Source organism: Rattus norvegicus, chromosome 13 (assembly GCF_036323735.1).
Source record: "Rattus norvegicus strain BN/NHsdMcwi chromosome 13, GRCr8, whole genome shotgun sequence".
NCBI classification, from domain to species: Eukaryota; Metazoa; Chordata; class Mammalia; order Rodentia; family Muridae; genus Rattus; species Rattus norvegicus.
In genome coordinates, this window is record NC_086031.1 from 85,160,471 (window position 1) to 85,177,052 (window position 16,582).

The 16,582-nt window shown below is 44.8% G+C and overlaps 1 protein-coding gene and 1 long non-coding RNA gene across 2 annotated transcripts in view; one reads left to right on the forward strand and one right to left on the reverse strand.

Moving 5' to 3' along the window:
* Positions 1-16,582, reverse strand: part of Nos1ap (nitric oxide synthase 1 adaptor protein) — a 273,184-nt gene that overhangs the window by 79,913 nt on the left and 176,689 nt on the right. The gene's annotated exons all lie outside the window — the stretch shown is intronic.
* LOC120096313 (uncharacterized) lies at positions 9,859-15,314 on the forward strand. Its single transcript, XR_010057285.1, has 3 exons — positions 9,859-10,882; positions 12,941-13,026; positions 15,006-15,314. It is a non-coding gene; the product is annotated as an uncharacterized LOC120096313 (long non-coding RNA).

Here is a 16,582-nt window from a genome sequence, read left to right on the forward strand (position 1 = left end):
AAGGCAAACATAACTGGCTGAGCGGCCAGGAGAAGACTGATTTGCTTTCTGTAAATGGCCAAAGGAGTGTGTGTGTGTGTGTGTGTGTGTGTGTGTGTGTGTGTGTGTCTGTGAGAGAGAGAGAGAGAGAGAGAGAGAGAGAGAGAGAGAGAGAGAGAGTGTTTTCTGTACAATCGTTCTGGCTATCCTGGAACTCACTTTGTAGACCAGGCTGGCCTCGAACTTACAGAGATCCTCCTGCCCCTGCCTCCTGACTGTTTTGCGACAGAACCTGGAGCTCACTGTTTCAGTGAGACTAGCTAGCCAGCAAGTCCCAGGGATCTTCCTGGCTCTACCTCCCTAGTCAGTACTGGACTTACAGACGTGAACTGACATGTTTTCTGTTTCTTCTCTTTTGTATCTGAGTGCTTGAGATCTGAACCCAGATCCTTAGGCTTGGACAGCTAGCATTTTATGGACGGCTAGCACTTTACCCACTGAGCATCTCCCCAGACCCAAGCGTGGGGATTTTGCTGGTAAATTCTGAAAGTGCTTCCAGTCATTTACTCTGCCTATAGTTTTGCTTTTCTGAACATGAGCACATCTCTATGGTGAATACCCCTGAAGAGATGACCATAACATAAAGGGTTTTCATGAAAGACGTCTATACTTACTGAGAGTAAGCCAAGTGCAGCCACGTCCATAACATCACCATTCATGATAGTTAAAAGTTGGAAGTGACCGTGTTGGTGATGGATGAATGGACACACCAAATGTTATTCATGTAGACAGAAGAATGCTATTCAGTCTTAAAGAGAAGGCATCTGTGCTAAGTGAAATAAACTAGTTACAAAAGCACAATTATTTTGTGAGTCCACCCTTATTAAGTGTCCAGGATTATCAAATTTTTAATGCAGATGGCAGTGGGGTTGATTCTAGGAACTGAGGTGGGGAAAGTAGGGAGCTAGTACATTATGGGTTCAGCTTCAGAGAGTTTTGTTAATTTGGAAGTTTTTTTGAAACAAACTCGTGTGAGTGTGTGTGTGTGTGTGATGCTCTGTGTGTGTGTGATGCTCTGTGTGTGTGTGTGTGTGAGTGTGTGTGTGTGTGTGTATTCCAAGCTTACACCTGGAACTGGTTGGTGACAGTGACTGTTGTTCAACAATACTCATCCCTGCACGATTTTACATTTAAAAATGGCTAAGATAGTAATTTTTGGTATACATCCTTTACCACAATTCAAGGACACAAACCCAGGTATGACGACGATCTAGCTGAGACATCTGTTACACCATGGACTGTCAGGGTTGATTTGGGTAATCTGGCTGGCTAGGTGTCCAGGGTACAGAGTAAGCGCATTCCCCTAACAGACCTCCAAATATCTCTCAAAGACAAAAGACTGAAACCCTCATATTGCAAACAGAAATCTGTCCAAGAGAGTCCACCTTACCCCACTCGCTGAAGAGTATTTCTGTACCCACCATGCAAGGCAAACATGTCACCCACTTCCACCCTTCCACATAATTACACCTGTTAATCCATGTGGTGCAGTATGCACAGTCCAGGGAGTGGCACTATTTGGAGGTGTGGCCTTTTTTGCGTAGGTAGGTCATTGTGGGTGTGAACTTTGAGACCCTCATCCTAGCTGCCTGGAACTGAGTCTCCTCATAGCAGTTTTCAGATGAAGATGTAGAACTCTCAGCCGCGCCTACACCATGCCTGACAGGATGCTGCCATGCTCCCGCCTTGATGATTATGAACTGAACCTCTGAACCTATAATTCAGCCCCAATTAAACGCTGTCCTTATGAGAGTTGACTTGGTCATGGTGTCTATTCACAGCAGCAAAACTCTAACTGAGAAAATCCCCATGCCTAGAATGCTCTCCCGCACCATCCGATGGCCAAGCCATCCTTATTCCCAAAGGACAAGCTCAGGCTCCCATGGACAGACTCTTCAGGCTGGTGCCCTTTATCACAGGCCCCCACAGAGCTGCACCACCCACTCAGTTATTACAGCTAATTCGAGCCTCTATTCACCACCCAATGTAGGTGTTTGCTTACTGATTTCTAGCAAAGGTCATACCTTCCTTGAGAGCAAGAAACATGATTTACATATATTTTTATGCAAGAACACAGCACCAGGCCCCAGCAGGGTGATACACAAAGGTCAAACAAGTGAGCAGACACAATGAACAGTAGTTATCCACATAAGAAAAGAGGGCATTGTATACAAGGGCAAAATAAGCTCTCTGGAAGTTAACTGACAGCATGGATGCTAAACCATGCCATGAGGACTTTTGTAAGCACCAACCTAGCTGGGCAGTAATTACGTCTGGAGGTTGTGGTAGGAAGAGGGTGAGTTAAAAATCAGTCTGGGCTACAGAGGGAGTCCTAGCCGGGCCAGGGATGCAGAGTGACACTGAAAAAGCAACAAACCAGCAAATGAAACAAACAGGACCCGCTCGTCTTTAAACAGTCTCTGGCTACACAGTGTGTGGCTGAGTGCCCGTCTATGCTCAATGCAAACGAAAAACTTTAGACCTGCCATGACTAGACAAGCAGGCTCACAAGTTCAAGGCCACCATGGGGAATACACCAAGTTTCAGAACCTTAAGTTTAACAGGGCTCAGTGAGAGCCAGTAAGGACAGCAACAGGCCGCTGATGACCGTCTGTACATATGAAATGAGAACCTGAGAGACAGAGGCCCGAGAGCCATGGCCCTGACACTGTTGTGTGGTTTGGTGGTCTCTAGGGTTCAGTTATAACAAATCTTAGAACCACCAGTAAGATGCGGGCTGAAGCAGCCGCCAAATCTGCTCTGTGGACAGTAAGTCTATGAGGACTTGGGAGAGCCAGAAAGAGGAATTGATTTTTTTCTCTATCAGCCTCAACACCAGCACAACTTACATCAGCCAGAGGCAGATATGGAAAACTAGCTACTCCCTAGGCTTGGAGTTTGGGCTCAGTCCCTACAAGGTTTCCATTTCACACTTGAGAGACTGAACAGTTCTGATGGAGCAAGAGTTTTCAGCGGTCTAATAAAAAGTTACAACTTTTCATTATTTTAAGAGAACAAAACTACATATAAATAATAGTTTCGGGGTTGGGGATTTAGCTCAGTGGTAGAGCGCTTGCCTAGGAAGCGCAAGGCCCTGGGTTCGGTCCCCAGCTCCGGAAAAAAAAAAAAAAGAACGAAAAAAAAATAATAGTTTCTATAATCTTCAAAATCCTTAAAAGAGCGTTTAGCAGAAAGGTTATAAAAGGATAGTCTTCATTTTCATGGCATATAGAATTACAGATCAGCTCTGAAAACCAAGGAGATCGAGCGTCAAGTTCTAAACCATACATTGCAAATAAACAAGACACCCAACAACAACAAACAGCAGAAAAGAAGTCAGAGCCAATCTCAGGGGTGCTCCTTTGGGGATCTGGTATAGAGACCAATGTTGCTTTTCTTTTGTTTCGAATGTGAATGGTGGTAAGACACAAGGACTCAGTCATGTCTAAAAGACACATTTTTTTTTTCCTCTGTAAGTATATCTGACTGAGGTTACATATTGGGTGAATGTAAATAAAGTTAATTTCATGTTAGAGCTCTGAGGGGTGAAAGCTGTCAGGTGCAGAGAGCTCTACTGTTTGACTGAGCACTGTTGGACGGTTCCTCCATGTCTGGCCAGTTGACCAGTTAAAGGGAGTCAACTTGATACTCTGCTGTTATCTTCTGGATTCCCAAGTCAAGGACTGTAAAAAGAGACTTTCGCCATTTCTAAAGCCCCCGGGTCAGCACCACTCACCAATTCAGCTCCACTGTTTGCACAGAACCCATCATGTTGGCTGACTACAAAACTTTCTGATTGAGAGGGGAAGCGGGTTGAGGAAGGAGAATCACAAGTTCAAGGCTGTCTTGGGTAACACATTAAGTTTATGCAGACTTAAGCTCGTAGTAAGACCTAGTCTCAAGAAAACAGAAGGACCAAGAATCAGGGCCTGGTGGCATACAACTGTAATTGAGCGTTTGAGAAGCAGAGGCAGGAGGATTGCTCCAAGTTGGAGTCTAAAGGCTAGAGGTAGATCAGTGGCAGAACACTATGTGTAAGTCATTGGGTTCAATCCTCAGCATGGGGGATAAAAGGTAAAGAAAGGGGAAAAACGGGAATGAAACTGAAAAAAAAAATAAAACCTGATGTTATAGGGACTCCAGTCTAGCCCACTGATGTCAGGGAAGAAATTTCAACACCCACTGGTGTCCCAAGGGACTTGTGTATTCCAGTCACAGGATTCACAGCACCATCACTGCACCATCACTGACACCCAGACACTCTGCAATGGCACCTAGAGACTTCACGCCAGCCATGACAGGTCCGGAGGACACTTAGGTGATCCTTCTCATAGCTATCTCAGATGATCGCTTACAACCTGCCCACAGCTGTCTTCAGTTGGTCCAGAAGGGTCACCTCCCTTTGCCCATGACATCAACTGTGCTTGTATCACTAGGTCTGTAAGCAAACCTCTCACCTTTACCACTACGAGGTGAACAACATGCTCCCTGCTGTGGTGGTCAGCTTTGCCTCAATCCCAGAGTAGAGACCCAGCTGGCCATGGACTAAAATCACTAAGGCCCTGAACCAAAATAACCCTTTCCTCCTTTAAGATGTTTCTGACAGGCTTTTAACATAGTGATTGAGGTATATACCTAAGCATAAAAAAAAAAGCTGTCTTGGAAGAAATCAATGTAATGGGTCACATCTATACTACTCATTATTATTACTACCTATTATTGTAACAGCTAAAACAAATTCTTAAGGAAGGACCATTGTGGTTTGCCATCATCCAGTCTCTAAACCAAAGGCTGCTAAAATCACGACAAAGACTCTGAAAGAAAATCCTGCTGGAGGGCAGGTGTCTGGTACTGTGCATAAACGCATGTATGCGTGCACACACATAGTCTCATACCTTTTGTAGGTTGTAAGACCTCACTTAAAAAGTTCTTAGGGGAAACTTATGTTTGAATCATTTTGATTCACAAATGTTGACCAAGGCTTTCCTCACACAGATGAAGAAAGCTGGTATCCAAGGTCAATAAAAGACTTCCCTCTGCAGAAAACTCACATCTCTTGATGCTTAGCTTTGTGTCTTTTATGTTGCCTGACATCTGTCTTTTTCACTAGCTCCATACCATTCCTCAAGGAAATAAAATTATTCATTAACATCTCCATTCATTCAGTGTATGTTTAACGAGCTCTTTGATGTATATGAAACCCTATCTTGAAACAGGAAGCAAAAAGAGGAAGAGGACCTCATTGGAAATTATGGGACCACTGACGTTTCTAGGGTCCTAGGTGGGAAGCCATATTGTCCTGCCCATTTCTCTTCCTACCCTCATAGCACAGCCTGACCTCGTTTCTTTTGCTGCTTTTCTACCATCTTCAATACTCAGGAACACACGCCAATAACCTGGGGAAAGTACAGAATATTAATAAGGTCAGGAAAACACAGTAAAAGGACCTTCTGAACATAGATGGCTTCCAGGCAGGAAGCAGTCAAGTTTGTGGCTGTCTGAAAGACTGAGAAGGTAGGGGTGACGTTTGTCCAAACACAGGTGCTTTATGGGTAGGAGGCATTTTCACAGCATCAAGAGACCGGAATGATGGAAGAGGGCAAATTGAGCAGAGCCTCAGAGGAAAAGGCAGCGGCAGCCTGGAGCACAGGCAATTTTGGGCTGTGTACTCAAGGGAGGTCCAGAGTGACAGCTGTTCCCTGTAGAGGAGAGACAAGACATGCCCTAGAATACAGCCATTGCTTTCTTTCCCTGGCTAGGAGCATGTTGACAGGTCATGGAGAACCGAGCAGCTATCCCAAATGATTGAGGACCTGACAGACTGATCTATGAAACAAGATAAGTACCAGTCTAAAAATAACCCATTGCTTCCAAGTTGCCTTTCCTTCTAGCGACTCCCACCACCCATTAGAAACAAGGACAGACATCCCTCACTCTGAAGGGGTTGACCCATGATCCTCTGCAGATACCCTAAACCCACAAAGACTGACGTCCCTTGTATAGAACAGTGTAACATGTACACATAACCTTTGCACGTCCTCTGGCATACTTTAAATCATCGTTGGGTGATTTATAATCCATTATGCAAATGTAAATGCTGTGAAACAGTTGCAGTAGTCCTTGGTTCAGGGACTGGTGAGAAAAAAACAAAAGTGTGCACGTGTTCGGACAGATGTTCAGGTTTTCTCCCATGGTCATATGGCTGAGCCATAGGGAGAGGCTGCTGTATTAGAGCACCTTTCTTCAAGTGAAATCGGAGGTGGAGACAGAGGACAATCTAAAACCATAACACAGTTAACAACCCTAACTAATTCTGTCATTCTCTTCTGATTTGTAGGTCAGCCTTTTCTTTAACTGGTTAACATGATGTATCACACAGTCGGAAGCTGAGACATCAAGCTTGTCTTTCAGACGGGTTGTGGTGGGGGCACAACACTGCTCATAGGGCAGCATGGCTCACACAGCAGGAAGAATAAACATTTCCCAGGAGTCAGTGGAGTCACGATTTAAGATTTTCTTCCTCAGGAAAAAAAACATGGTTACGAGACAAATGATGGATCCTCCCGTCTCTCAAGTTTGATTTTTCCTCCCTCTCCCTCTAAAAGGCATGTTTTATGATCTCAGGGATCTCTCAACATTCACCACACTCAGCCCACACTTACCTGAGGGAGTTAAATGGAAAAACTTTCATGAAGTTCTAAGACAGAGCCACACTGAACCCTAATGTGAATTTCATAGCGAGCGAGCGTTTGTATTGCTTTATGCAACCTTGACAAGTCCTCGGACCTCTCTGGGTAGCATCCTCTTTTTTACAAGGCAAGTGAACTGGTTTAGACTGCATCTCAGAAACATCCTGGAGAAATACAAACATCAGAACCCTGGTAGGTTGGAAGGGCACATGGAGAAATGAAGGTACATGTGCAGAGACAAAGACATGAAGGGATCTGGTGACATTATGTGGTCCTCAGAGCAAGAAACAAAGATGAGGGAGGGAAAGGATGTGGATGGGGAGGAAATGTGAAGTGTGGCTCGATCCTGGAAGTAGGAGGGAGTATCGTGCTTAAGGGTGTTTAGAGAGTGAAAAAAAATAGAGAGGAAGATGTTGAACATGTTCTTGGCACCAGCACTGAGGACTTAGAAGGAATGACACTGGAAACAAGAAATCCAGGGAAGAGCAGGAACATGTATCAAACATTTAGTTATAGGCTGAGAAGCAGGATGAGGAAAGCGGTCTCTAAATCCCAGGGCTGGAAAAAGTAGCAATGTCTTCAATAAAGGCAGCACACAAGAGCACAAAGGATGCACTATGCATCTTGCACCGGAGAACCAGGAAAGAAGACAGAAGCCAGGCAGTCACTGGGACTCCTTTTAAAGCCTCGAGTCCCTGAAATGTTGGCTCCCCCTACAACTGAAGGTAAGAGAGAGGTAAGAGAATAGATTCTGCTCATCTCTCAGGATCTTGAGAGTTCCAGGCATGAGACTGAGACAGGAGGAAGAATGGAGTCTTCGGTGAACACCCAGGTTCACCTCTGCAGAGAGGACGCAGGGAGGATTCTAAGGAGATGCCAGGGAAATTACAAGGAGGACAATAATAAAATTAGAAGGATGTTAGAAGTCAAAACACTTGTCAGTCATTCTGCTTCCAAGAGAATAATGGCGTCTCTGAAAAGCAGTTTCTTCCATTCCAACCGGTATGCACCTCACCACCAAGCACCCACTTATCCCATTCTTTACAGTTGTGTTCCCAACTCTTGAGGCCCTTCTGAGTGAGCTCTGCAGGACTGAGGGCATTCAAGGACCCTTAATTTCTAGCAAGGCCTCAATGACACTGACACTGTGAGATCCAGCTCTGAGTAGCAAGGCTCTAGAGCTGTTGGCTGCTAACACTCGATGATTCCAGGCATTAGAATACTTCAATATGTCAAGTGATAGAAACATTCAGTACAAGCTCTTTCTCAGAAATAGCCAAAAGTTAAACTCTAACGCATGATAAAACTCATTCAGCTCTAATACACACACGGTGAAGATAGGAGAATTCCTATCACGGGTTTTCAGAGTAGAGGCTTCACCCAAAGTACAGGACTGATCTAATGCCAGCAGGCAGCGACACTTTCGTGGGGTCAAAGGGACAAACATTCTCAAGGTATGCGAAGCCCTGGAGCCACGTGGGAAACATAAAATGCTCTCATCCAGATTCACTCCCAAACATTTTGATTGAAATAAATGGTTTATACAACATAGCCGGGGTGCTAGGAAGATCTTTTAACTTCCAGGGTAAATTTAATATGCAGTTAAGTCTGAGGACCAAGAGCAATGAACGTTACAGAGGCCCACAGAAACCAAGAAGGGGTTGTCTAATCACTCGGTAGTCCTTGTCTCTCTCCATTCTCACAGCTGATGCAATGCACTACATATGACCTCCCCTCAGCCCCTCACCTACGCTGCTCCAAGCTTAGACCAGATTTTACATGCCCCAAATTCCTAGGGTAACCCATGGTCCTGGCAAAAAACATGTTTGAGTGGGAAAAACATCAGTATCCTTTGTTTTCTATGTAGAGGTTAGTGTACATGTTCCTATAGGTGTGTGCATGTAAGTATTTTGTGTGTGTGTGTGTGTGTGTGTGTGCAGAGGCATGCATGACTACTAGCCCGGCTGGCCAATGAGCTGCAGGGACCCACCTAATTTGCATGTTTGTTGCCTCCAGCTGTTCATGTGGGTGCTGGGTATCCAAACTGACAGCTTCATTCTTATATAGCAGACATAAGTGAATTATTATCTCCTTAGCTCTAAGGCTCAGTTTTAACCACAGCAAAGTGTCCATTCCGATGCACGCCTGGTACCAGCCACAGCTATTAGAACCAGCAATTTTTTTTTCCTAGTGAAATTGTTACTTTATGCACCGAGGGCCATGTTTTCTCTGTTGTGGCTATGTAAGTCTGCCACAGAGACATGTAAGGAACAACAGGCAATGACAGATAAACGAATGTGGCCATGTACCAATAAAACTTTATAAAAAGGGCAATGGGTCAGATTTTACCCATGAGTCATTGTTTGCATATCTGTGACCCCAATATGCAGCAAGTTGAGGCAGGAGAATCACAAGTTTAAGGTCAGACTGGGCACTATAATAAGACTCTGTCTCAAAATTTTAAAATATTTGTTATATTATAAAATGGAAACTCTGTAGTTCATGGATGGCATAGAATAACTATAGAAAATTACAAGTGAATTGGTTCACATGTAAATATTTTAACAAAACAGGATAGAACTATTGATATAACTATTAGAAAGCATAATATATCTTGAAGACATTGTGCTGTTTGATAGAAGCCAGTCTCCACAGATCACATTCTGCATGATTCTGGCTGACATTCTCCCAAGAACAAAACTACAATGAAAATAGGTTAGCATGGGGCTGGAGTGAGAACTGAGCATTAAGAACATGTACTGCTCTCTCAGAGAACCAGCGGCTTGGCTCCTAGCACCCACATGGTGGCTTACAGCCATCCAAGGTGTAGTTCCAGGGGATCCAATGGCCTCTTCTGACCTCACGGGCATCAGGTACACATGTGCTACACATGAATGCAGGCAAAAATACTCTGTGACAGAAACTATATATATATATCTTTAAATCTGAGATGAAGACTTCCAAAAACCAAAGAAACCAAAGGCCAGCAAATGTTAAGGATTAGGGGAAGGAGAAAGATATGACTACCTAGTGACAGCACCGGGGACATTTTAAGGATGGTGCAATGTTCTGTAGTCTGACAGTGGGGGTGATTATATGACTCAAAGATGAAAATTTCCAAAACTACAGCCATAAAATCAATTTTACTGTGTCAGCTTCAAAAACAAAATGAAGATTGGCTGGGCCGCATTGGGATTGGGAGTCCCTTCCAACCCCTTCCTATTCTTCCGGAAGGGCCCAGACCGCCCATCTTAGCATAAACTGCAGAGCATCTGCTCCCCATAGCAGAAACTACAGTGACAATTCTGGACTTGCTGTCCCCGAGGTCAAGTAAGGGTCTGTACAGTCTCCCTGAAGAAGATGGGGGAAGGCCCCTGGACACTGGGCTCTCTCTGGCACATTTGCAGTCCAATCAGGTAGGGACAAGATCCCTGGGGAGGGGCCGTAGCATACTGAGGGTCATCAAGACACTCTGCTACTCAGGTATAATTATTCGCCCTCTGTGGGCAGCCATTGAGCCATTCTGCCTATACACTATTATTTTGTGGAGTTGCAGTCAGGTCTGGACACAGCTCTGTAGACCCTGAGGCTCTATATTAAAAAAAAATAAAACTCTATCATCTCCATGTATATAAGCAATTGTCCAGTCTCGTTCTCCTGGGCAGAGAGCTCACGCACCTAGGTTCTGTTTCATAGCAACACTGGACAGACCGGTTGGTTTCTGAACACCTCTGCCTCCTCACCTAGCCTGGGTCAAATGCTTACAGAGGTATGGCTCAGACAAAAGGGCATGCTAAATAATAGATGGGTGTGTGTGTGTGTCTTGGCAGACTGTGGATGGAAGGTCCTCAGGGTCGAAGCTGATGAAGTCATCGGGCGATCATAGGCTGGAGAGAAAGGGCGTAATCTGGTGTATGCAGTCCTTTGTCACACAGTCTCTTCCATTAGCTGTCTCTGCACATGTTTCTCCTGCCAGGTATCTGTGCTTTATTTCATGGAGCTCAGACGGTATGGGGTCTTGAACTTAAGAGTGCTCCATACATCGGACAGCGTTCCAGAACACACAACGAAGAATGGCCTTCCTGGTCTACAAACGCGCGCGCATGCGCACGCAAGCACATACGCACCAGACGAGAGAGAAGCTGCTTTTCAGGGTACAGGCTTTTGTGTTCCTTCCGATTCCCATGCTTATGGCCTAGTTTCAAGGAAGTGGGAAATTTGGAATATAACTGGATTTGGACTAAGTGTGGGGAGAGGGGTTCTTAAGGATCGGACTGGCGTCCTCCTAAGCCCTTGATTGAGAAACTGGGCTCGGTTGCACATTCGTGATCCTACCCCACCACTTTCGAGGCAGAGGCAGGAGGACTAGAAGTCTGAGGCCAACAGCCCCCTTGGTGTCATTGAAGGGTGGGGAAAGGGAAGGAGAGGGAGGAGGAACACTAGGCTGAGAAGAAGCCATGTGAGGAGACTGCAAGAAGGTGGCCTCCAATAAGAGGGCCCACACCAGGATCACCTATGCTGGCTGTCAGGAAACTTCCTGCCCAGGCTATGAGAAATAAATGCTTGCCCTTTGAACAACCCTACCTATGGTGCTCTGTTATCGCGCGCAAGCCGATTAAGACAGAATCGGTGTAAGAAATCATGAAAGTTACCAGTGTGAAAGGCAAGAGAGATGGTTGCCCATGGTAACAGATGCAGAGCCGAGCTCGAGCCTTGGGAACCAGCACAAACGGGGCTGGACTGGTCTCTCGCATTCGAAAGCCACTATTCTCCCTCATTCTGCCACATCAGCACCATACTAAGCCTCACATAATTTAGCCATTGAAGCAGATGATCTTTAATAGCTTCCAGAGCACCACCATTTTGTTATCTTATTTAACAGCAACTAGCGCTCACCGACTTGGCCCTTAGCGTCTCCACATGAGTTATTCTAGCCACACATAATTGGATCTCTGTGTGAAAAAGTAGCCACCCTCCTTTGACTGCACCTTGGGGGATATTCTATGAATCATGCTGGTGTCAGAAGAAAGGGCACTCCCCCATTTTAATCTCGCTAAAACACTACATCTTAAGACTTGACTGAAGATGCTCCCATCACCCACTGCCGAAACAAGAGGATTAAAACTGATACCTAACACTGCCACGGGATCCAAATAAGTTCTGTCTCACCGAGCAGTTCCCTATAACGTGTGTCTTCCATGCTGTGTCCTTCGTGTGATAAGGGATCCCAAAGACGCCATGGGGCGGAGACCTCAGCACGCATACCTCAGCTCCCCATCCTGCTCTTCAACCAAAGCTGCGGTCCTGGCATTTATATGTAGGCATCCCATGTAACATTTTATTGAGCAAACCCTTTCACTTTAAAAATAAAAAGACAAAAGAATCACCGATTTGCTGCAATGATTCAGTGCTTTGCTGTATTCTGCCTGCCTTGAGCATACTTAGTTCTCCCACATCTATACTTGGACTTAGCAATTACTACCCCCAAATTCCTACATAGTCCCTAATCCATCTGAAATATCCTACAGTTCTATTTCAAATAAGACCTCCTGTTGACTATCATAGCCTGAAGTAGGCTAGCTTTACAATAATTATATATGTATACATATATCTATATCTATATATATCTATATATATCTATATATCTATATAGATATTACTTCCTACACTTAATAAGGTTCTTTTTCCTCCTTGCAACCAGCATATAAGCTCTTCAAAAGCAGACACATGAGTTCTTTGAAGGTAGACGTTATGTAAGGTCAGCCTCTTGTCCTTTTCAGTGCCTATTCATAGAATTCTCAACCAAGCACAAGGACTTCCTCTGCTGATGTGGGTGGCTGGCTGGGGCTGCTGTGTTAAGGATGTGAAGAAGCGAAGGGACAAAGCAAAGAAGCATTACAGAGCCCAGCTGCTCCCTGTGGGGCAGGAAAGGCATATAAGAACTGTAAACCTAGGCTGTTAGCATTATCCATACCGAAAGAAAGGAAGACCCCAGGCGGGAAGGTTTGTGGGTGGCCCCTTGGCTAGCTGCCATCTAATTTGAAGAGGGATAGTCTTCCCAAAGCAACCCTGGTGTCCCCTTCTGCTTATTTCCATCCTATCTGGCTATTCTAAAGAACATAGCTTGAAATACTCAGCACTGACGGATCTATGCATTTGTTGAGTGGCCCCCAGACACCAAGGCCAACCACCATGTTTTTTTCTATCTACAGACCACAGACTCAGCCTCTGTAGCCTGCTTCCCTTTCCCTAAGAGCTTAATGGCTTTTAGGTAATGGAGCTACTGAGTGGACCACAGGTAAATGGCTGTCTTTCCTACTTTTTTCAGAAGAAAATTGAAATGGGGAAAAGAGCAGTGGTGACAGCTCTTTGAAAATGACCTCTAATGGGCAACTTGTTCTGTAGCAATTAGTGTACTCTGAGCCCAAATCAAAGACCATCTATAACTAAATTCCATAATAATATGCCATTTAACAATTTATCGGTGTGGAATAATTATGCCCCAAAGAAAACAATTTTCCTCCAGGCTAAAAGGAGCTCAGTTTCTCAACTACTTTTCCCCAAGCCTTTTAAGAAAGTATAATTAGGAAGAGATACTCAGTCGCAACCAATTACATTTAAACCACAGCTTAAAAATAAGCAGTGATTTTTTTTTAAACTTCAGTGTGTTTGTCCATTTCTTAAAATGTTGAAAGTCACTTCTCAGAAGGCCCCTTATTTGATGTCTCCTTATCTCATAACTGCCTCCCGAGTCCCTACAGAGAATAACAGCAAATGCAATTTAAACATGAGAATCTTATGTCTGATAATGAAGGTCGGGACCTGAAAGGGACGCTGACTGACCTTGAGAAACTGCCTTTGAGGTGCCTCACACATTTCAAACTCAATGAGCTTAAGAACAGGGCACCCCCAAACCCACCCTGCTTCTCTGGATATACTGAGGCCTCTTTTAAGCCAGAAATGGGGTGGGGTGGCCAGCTAACAAGAAATGCTCTAACACACCATCATGGAAAAGAAACCCATCTCCATGTGCCTTTTGTCTGAATGCAACTCAGTGGGTACTCAATGGGGTCTTTCCGTTTGGAAATAGAGATCTGTTAACAGGAAAACTTTTCCTATGATCCTTCTTTGCATAACCCTTAGCCGGACCCCCTACACACACACCTACCCTCAGTCCCACCCCCTACACACACACCTGCCCTCAGTTCCCCCACCCCTACACACACTTACCCTCAGCCCCAACCCCACCCCTCACCCCCCACACCTTTTCCCTTGCTCTGCTTTGGAATTCAAGCAGTCAGGTCCTGGGCTTCTCAGATGGACTCCAGTGGCTCCTGGTTTGTATTTCTAGTCTACTCTTCAGGCTGATATCTTCTTCTTCTTCCTCCTCCTCCTCCTCCCCCCCTCCTCCTTCTCTTCCTCCTCTTCTTCTTCTCTCTCTCTCTTTTTTAAAGTGACCACTCTACTGACTTAGTTTTTAGTTTGGCTCCCAGGGTTTCCACTTCTGAGCATTCTCTGACCCATTTTTTGAGGTCCTTTTTTTGTTTTAGGATGCAGTGTCTTCTTAATACTAATTTTGTCTCCCCCATGCAGGTGTGTGTGAGCGTGTGTGTGTGTGTGTGTGTGTGTGTGTGTGTGTGTGTGATTTCTGATGTCTGCAATCTTTAGCTTATGTGTGAATGTGTCTCTGTGTCTCCGTGTTTCCTTAAATAAGTTACTTCATGGAGTCAGACCGCAGATCCAAACTTTACGAAGAACAGTAAAAGGGGGGTGGAAACACCATGGGGGAGATCCTTACTGTCTAGATTTCACTGATACTGACCTTTGCCGTAGCGTAACCATAAGACAAACTAGGCTTTTGTTTGTAGAAACCTTCACAGATAAAAATCTGGATGTCTTTCCTCTGGGACTATTCAGTTACTCCAGGCATGGGACAGAGGGACTTTCACTGTCAATATTCTAGAAACACGGAGAGGCTGAGGATTCACCAGGTCCACTTGAACACTCTTCTCTTGGGCACCTAGGCCCTGCTTCCTTCATTAACAGGTATCTTAGTGCCCTGAGCCTTCCTAGGTACCTCAGCTCTGCCTCTGACATTAATGAGCGCCTCAATGGGGTGAGCTTTCCCAGGCTTCGCTCTTCCCTGAGACCTTGGACTGAAGAGGTTGCCTCTGTCCCAGTGTCATCAGTGTCATCTGCCCCCGCCCTCTGTCTTTCAAACTGTGAGGGAAATCTCTTAATTGACCATTTCCTCTGCCATCCTGTTTGTCCTACTAGGTACTTCAGTGGTGTTTCAGAGACAAGAGAAGATAACACACAGCTGGCCCACCAGGTTACCTGCCATCCCCTAACATTGGTAAGGCGCTCCGGGAAAACACTTGTAAAATTACCTATGCCAAAATTCTGACAAAGGCACCCTCTGCCCACCTCAGTCTTTAAGGGGGCTCGTAGTAATACTGGGAGACCAGTCTCATGCTACTGCTGACATCTTGTAAACCAAAATGGGTGGGTGAGCTGAGATGGGCAGAAACAGCTCAGTTTGAAAACTGGTCCGGAAGTTCGTGTACTGGATTAGATATGCACAGAAACAGGAAGAACTGAAAGGTAGGTCTTCGGGTTTGCGCAACTGCATTTGAGTGGCCCTAAGCACCACATCAGGGAAGGCTTAGGGGGGAAGATGAAGACAAAGAGCTTGATTTTGCATCAGGCATGGTGTTGCTTGTTTGTGATGGCTACACTTGAGAGACTGATCTCAAGTCCACGGCCAGTCAGGGATACATAGTGAGACACTATCTCAAAAACAAAACAGTTTGATTTTGGCACAACAATTTTGAGACGCCTTTGAGAAATCTAAGAGACGTTACACAGGAAGTTGGTATATAATTAGAGCTTGGAGTCAGAAAAGAGAGCTAAGCCAAAAATACACTTTCTAGAAGTCTGTAGAGAGTTGCAAGTTATCTGAAATTGGGCAGAGTGATTTTAAAAAGAGGAAAAAAATGAAACAAATAATGTATCATTACCAATAGGCTGATATGAGTCTCTATGAAACAACAGGAAAATGGTATTTTGTAGACCTGCACGGTTGATTACCCATGCTATGGTTTGAATGTATCTCCTAAAAATTCATGTGTCAGGAACTTTCCCCAGGATAACCATGGAGGTGGGGCCTAATAGGATGTGTTTAGGTTACATTAGCAGTCAATGGATTAGTGCCGTCCTAAGGGGACTGCTGCTTCTCTTGCACCTCTGCTCTGTGGGGGAAAAAAAAACAGCAAGATGTCTTTCATCAGATGCCAGAACTTTTGATCTTGGGCTTTCCGGACTCCAGGAACGTGGGGGATAAATTTTCTCTTCTTCATCAGTTACCTGGTCTATAGCACTCTGTTTCAACAGTACAATACATTCCAAGGCAGCCAGAAATTGTATACAGTTCAAACAAATGGGAGAGATGGTGAAAGGAGGTAAAAACCAAGTCGGTGTGATGGGCAGGGGGGAAAGTTAAAAAAAAAGAATTAAAGAGACAGTCAAAATCCATGCTGGCCATCTGACCCTGAGAATCCAAGAGAGGCAATTGAAAAATATCCTGTGGGTCTGAAAAGAGTAGAGCGGGGCCACCTACTTCACAAGATTTACTGCAGCAAAACGGGTGCACCAAAAGGTCCATTTAAGATGAAAGGGACAAGGGACGGAATCTGAACACGTAGGCAAGGCTTAAAAAGCAAACAGCAAGCTTAGTGGTGGTGGATTTATTTAATGAGCTCAATAACTGGTCTAAATGGTTAAGTATAATTTTTATGTTGCCTTTAAGGTTACTGGGGCCTTTGTACTTTGTTCTTAACAGGCACCCAGTAAAT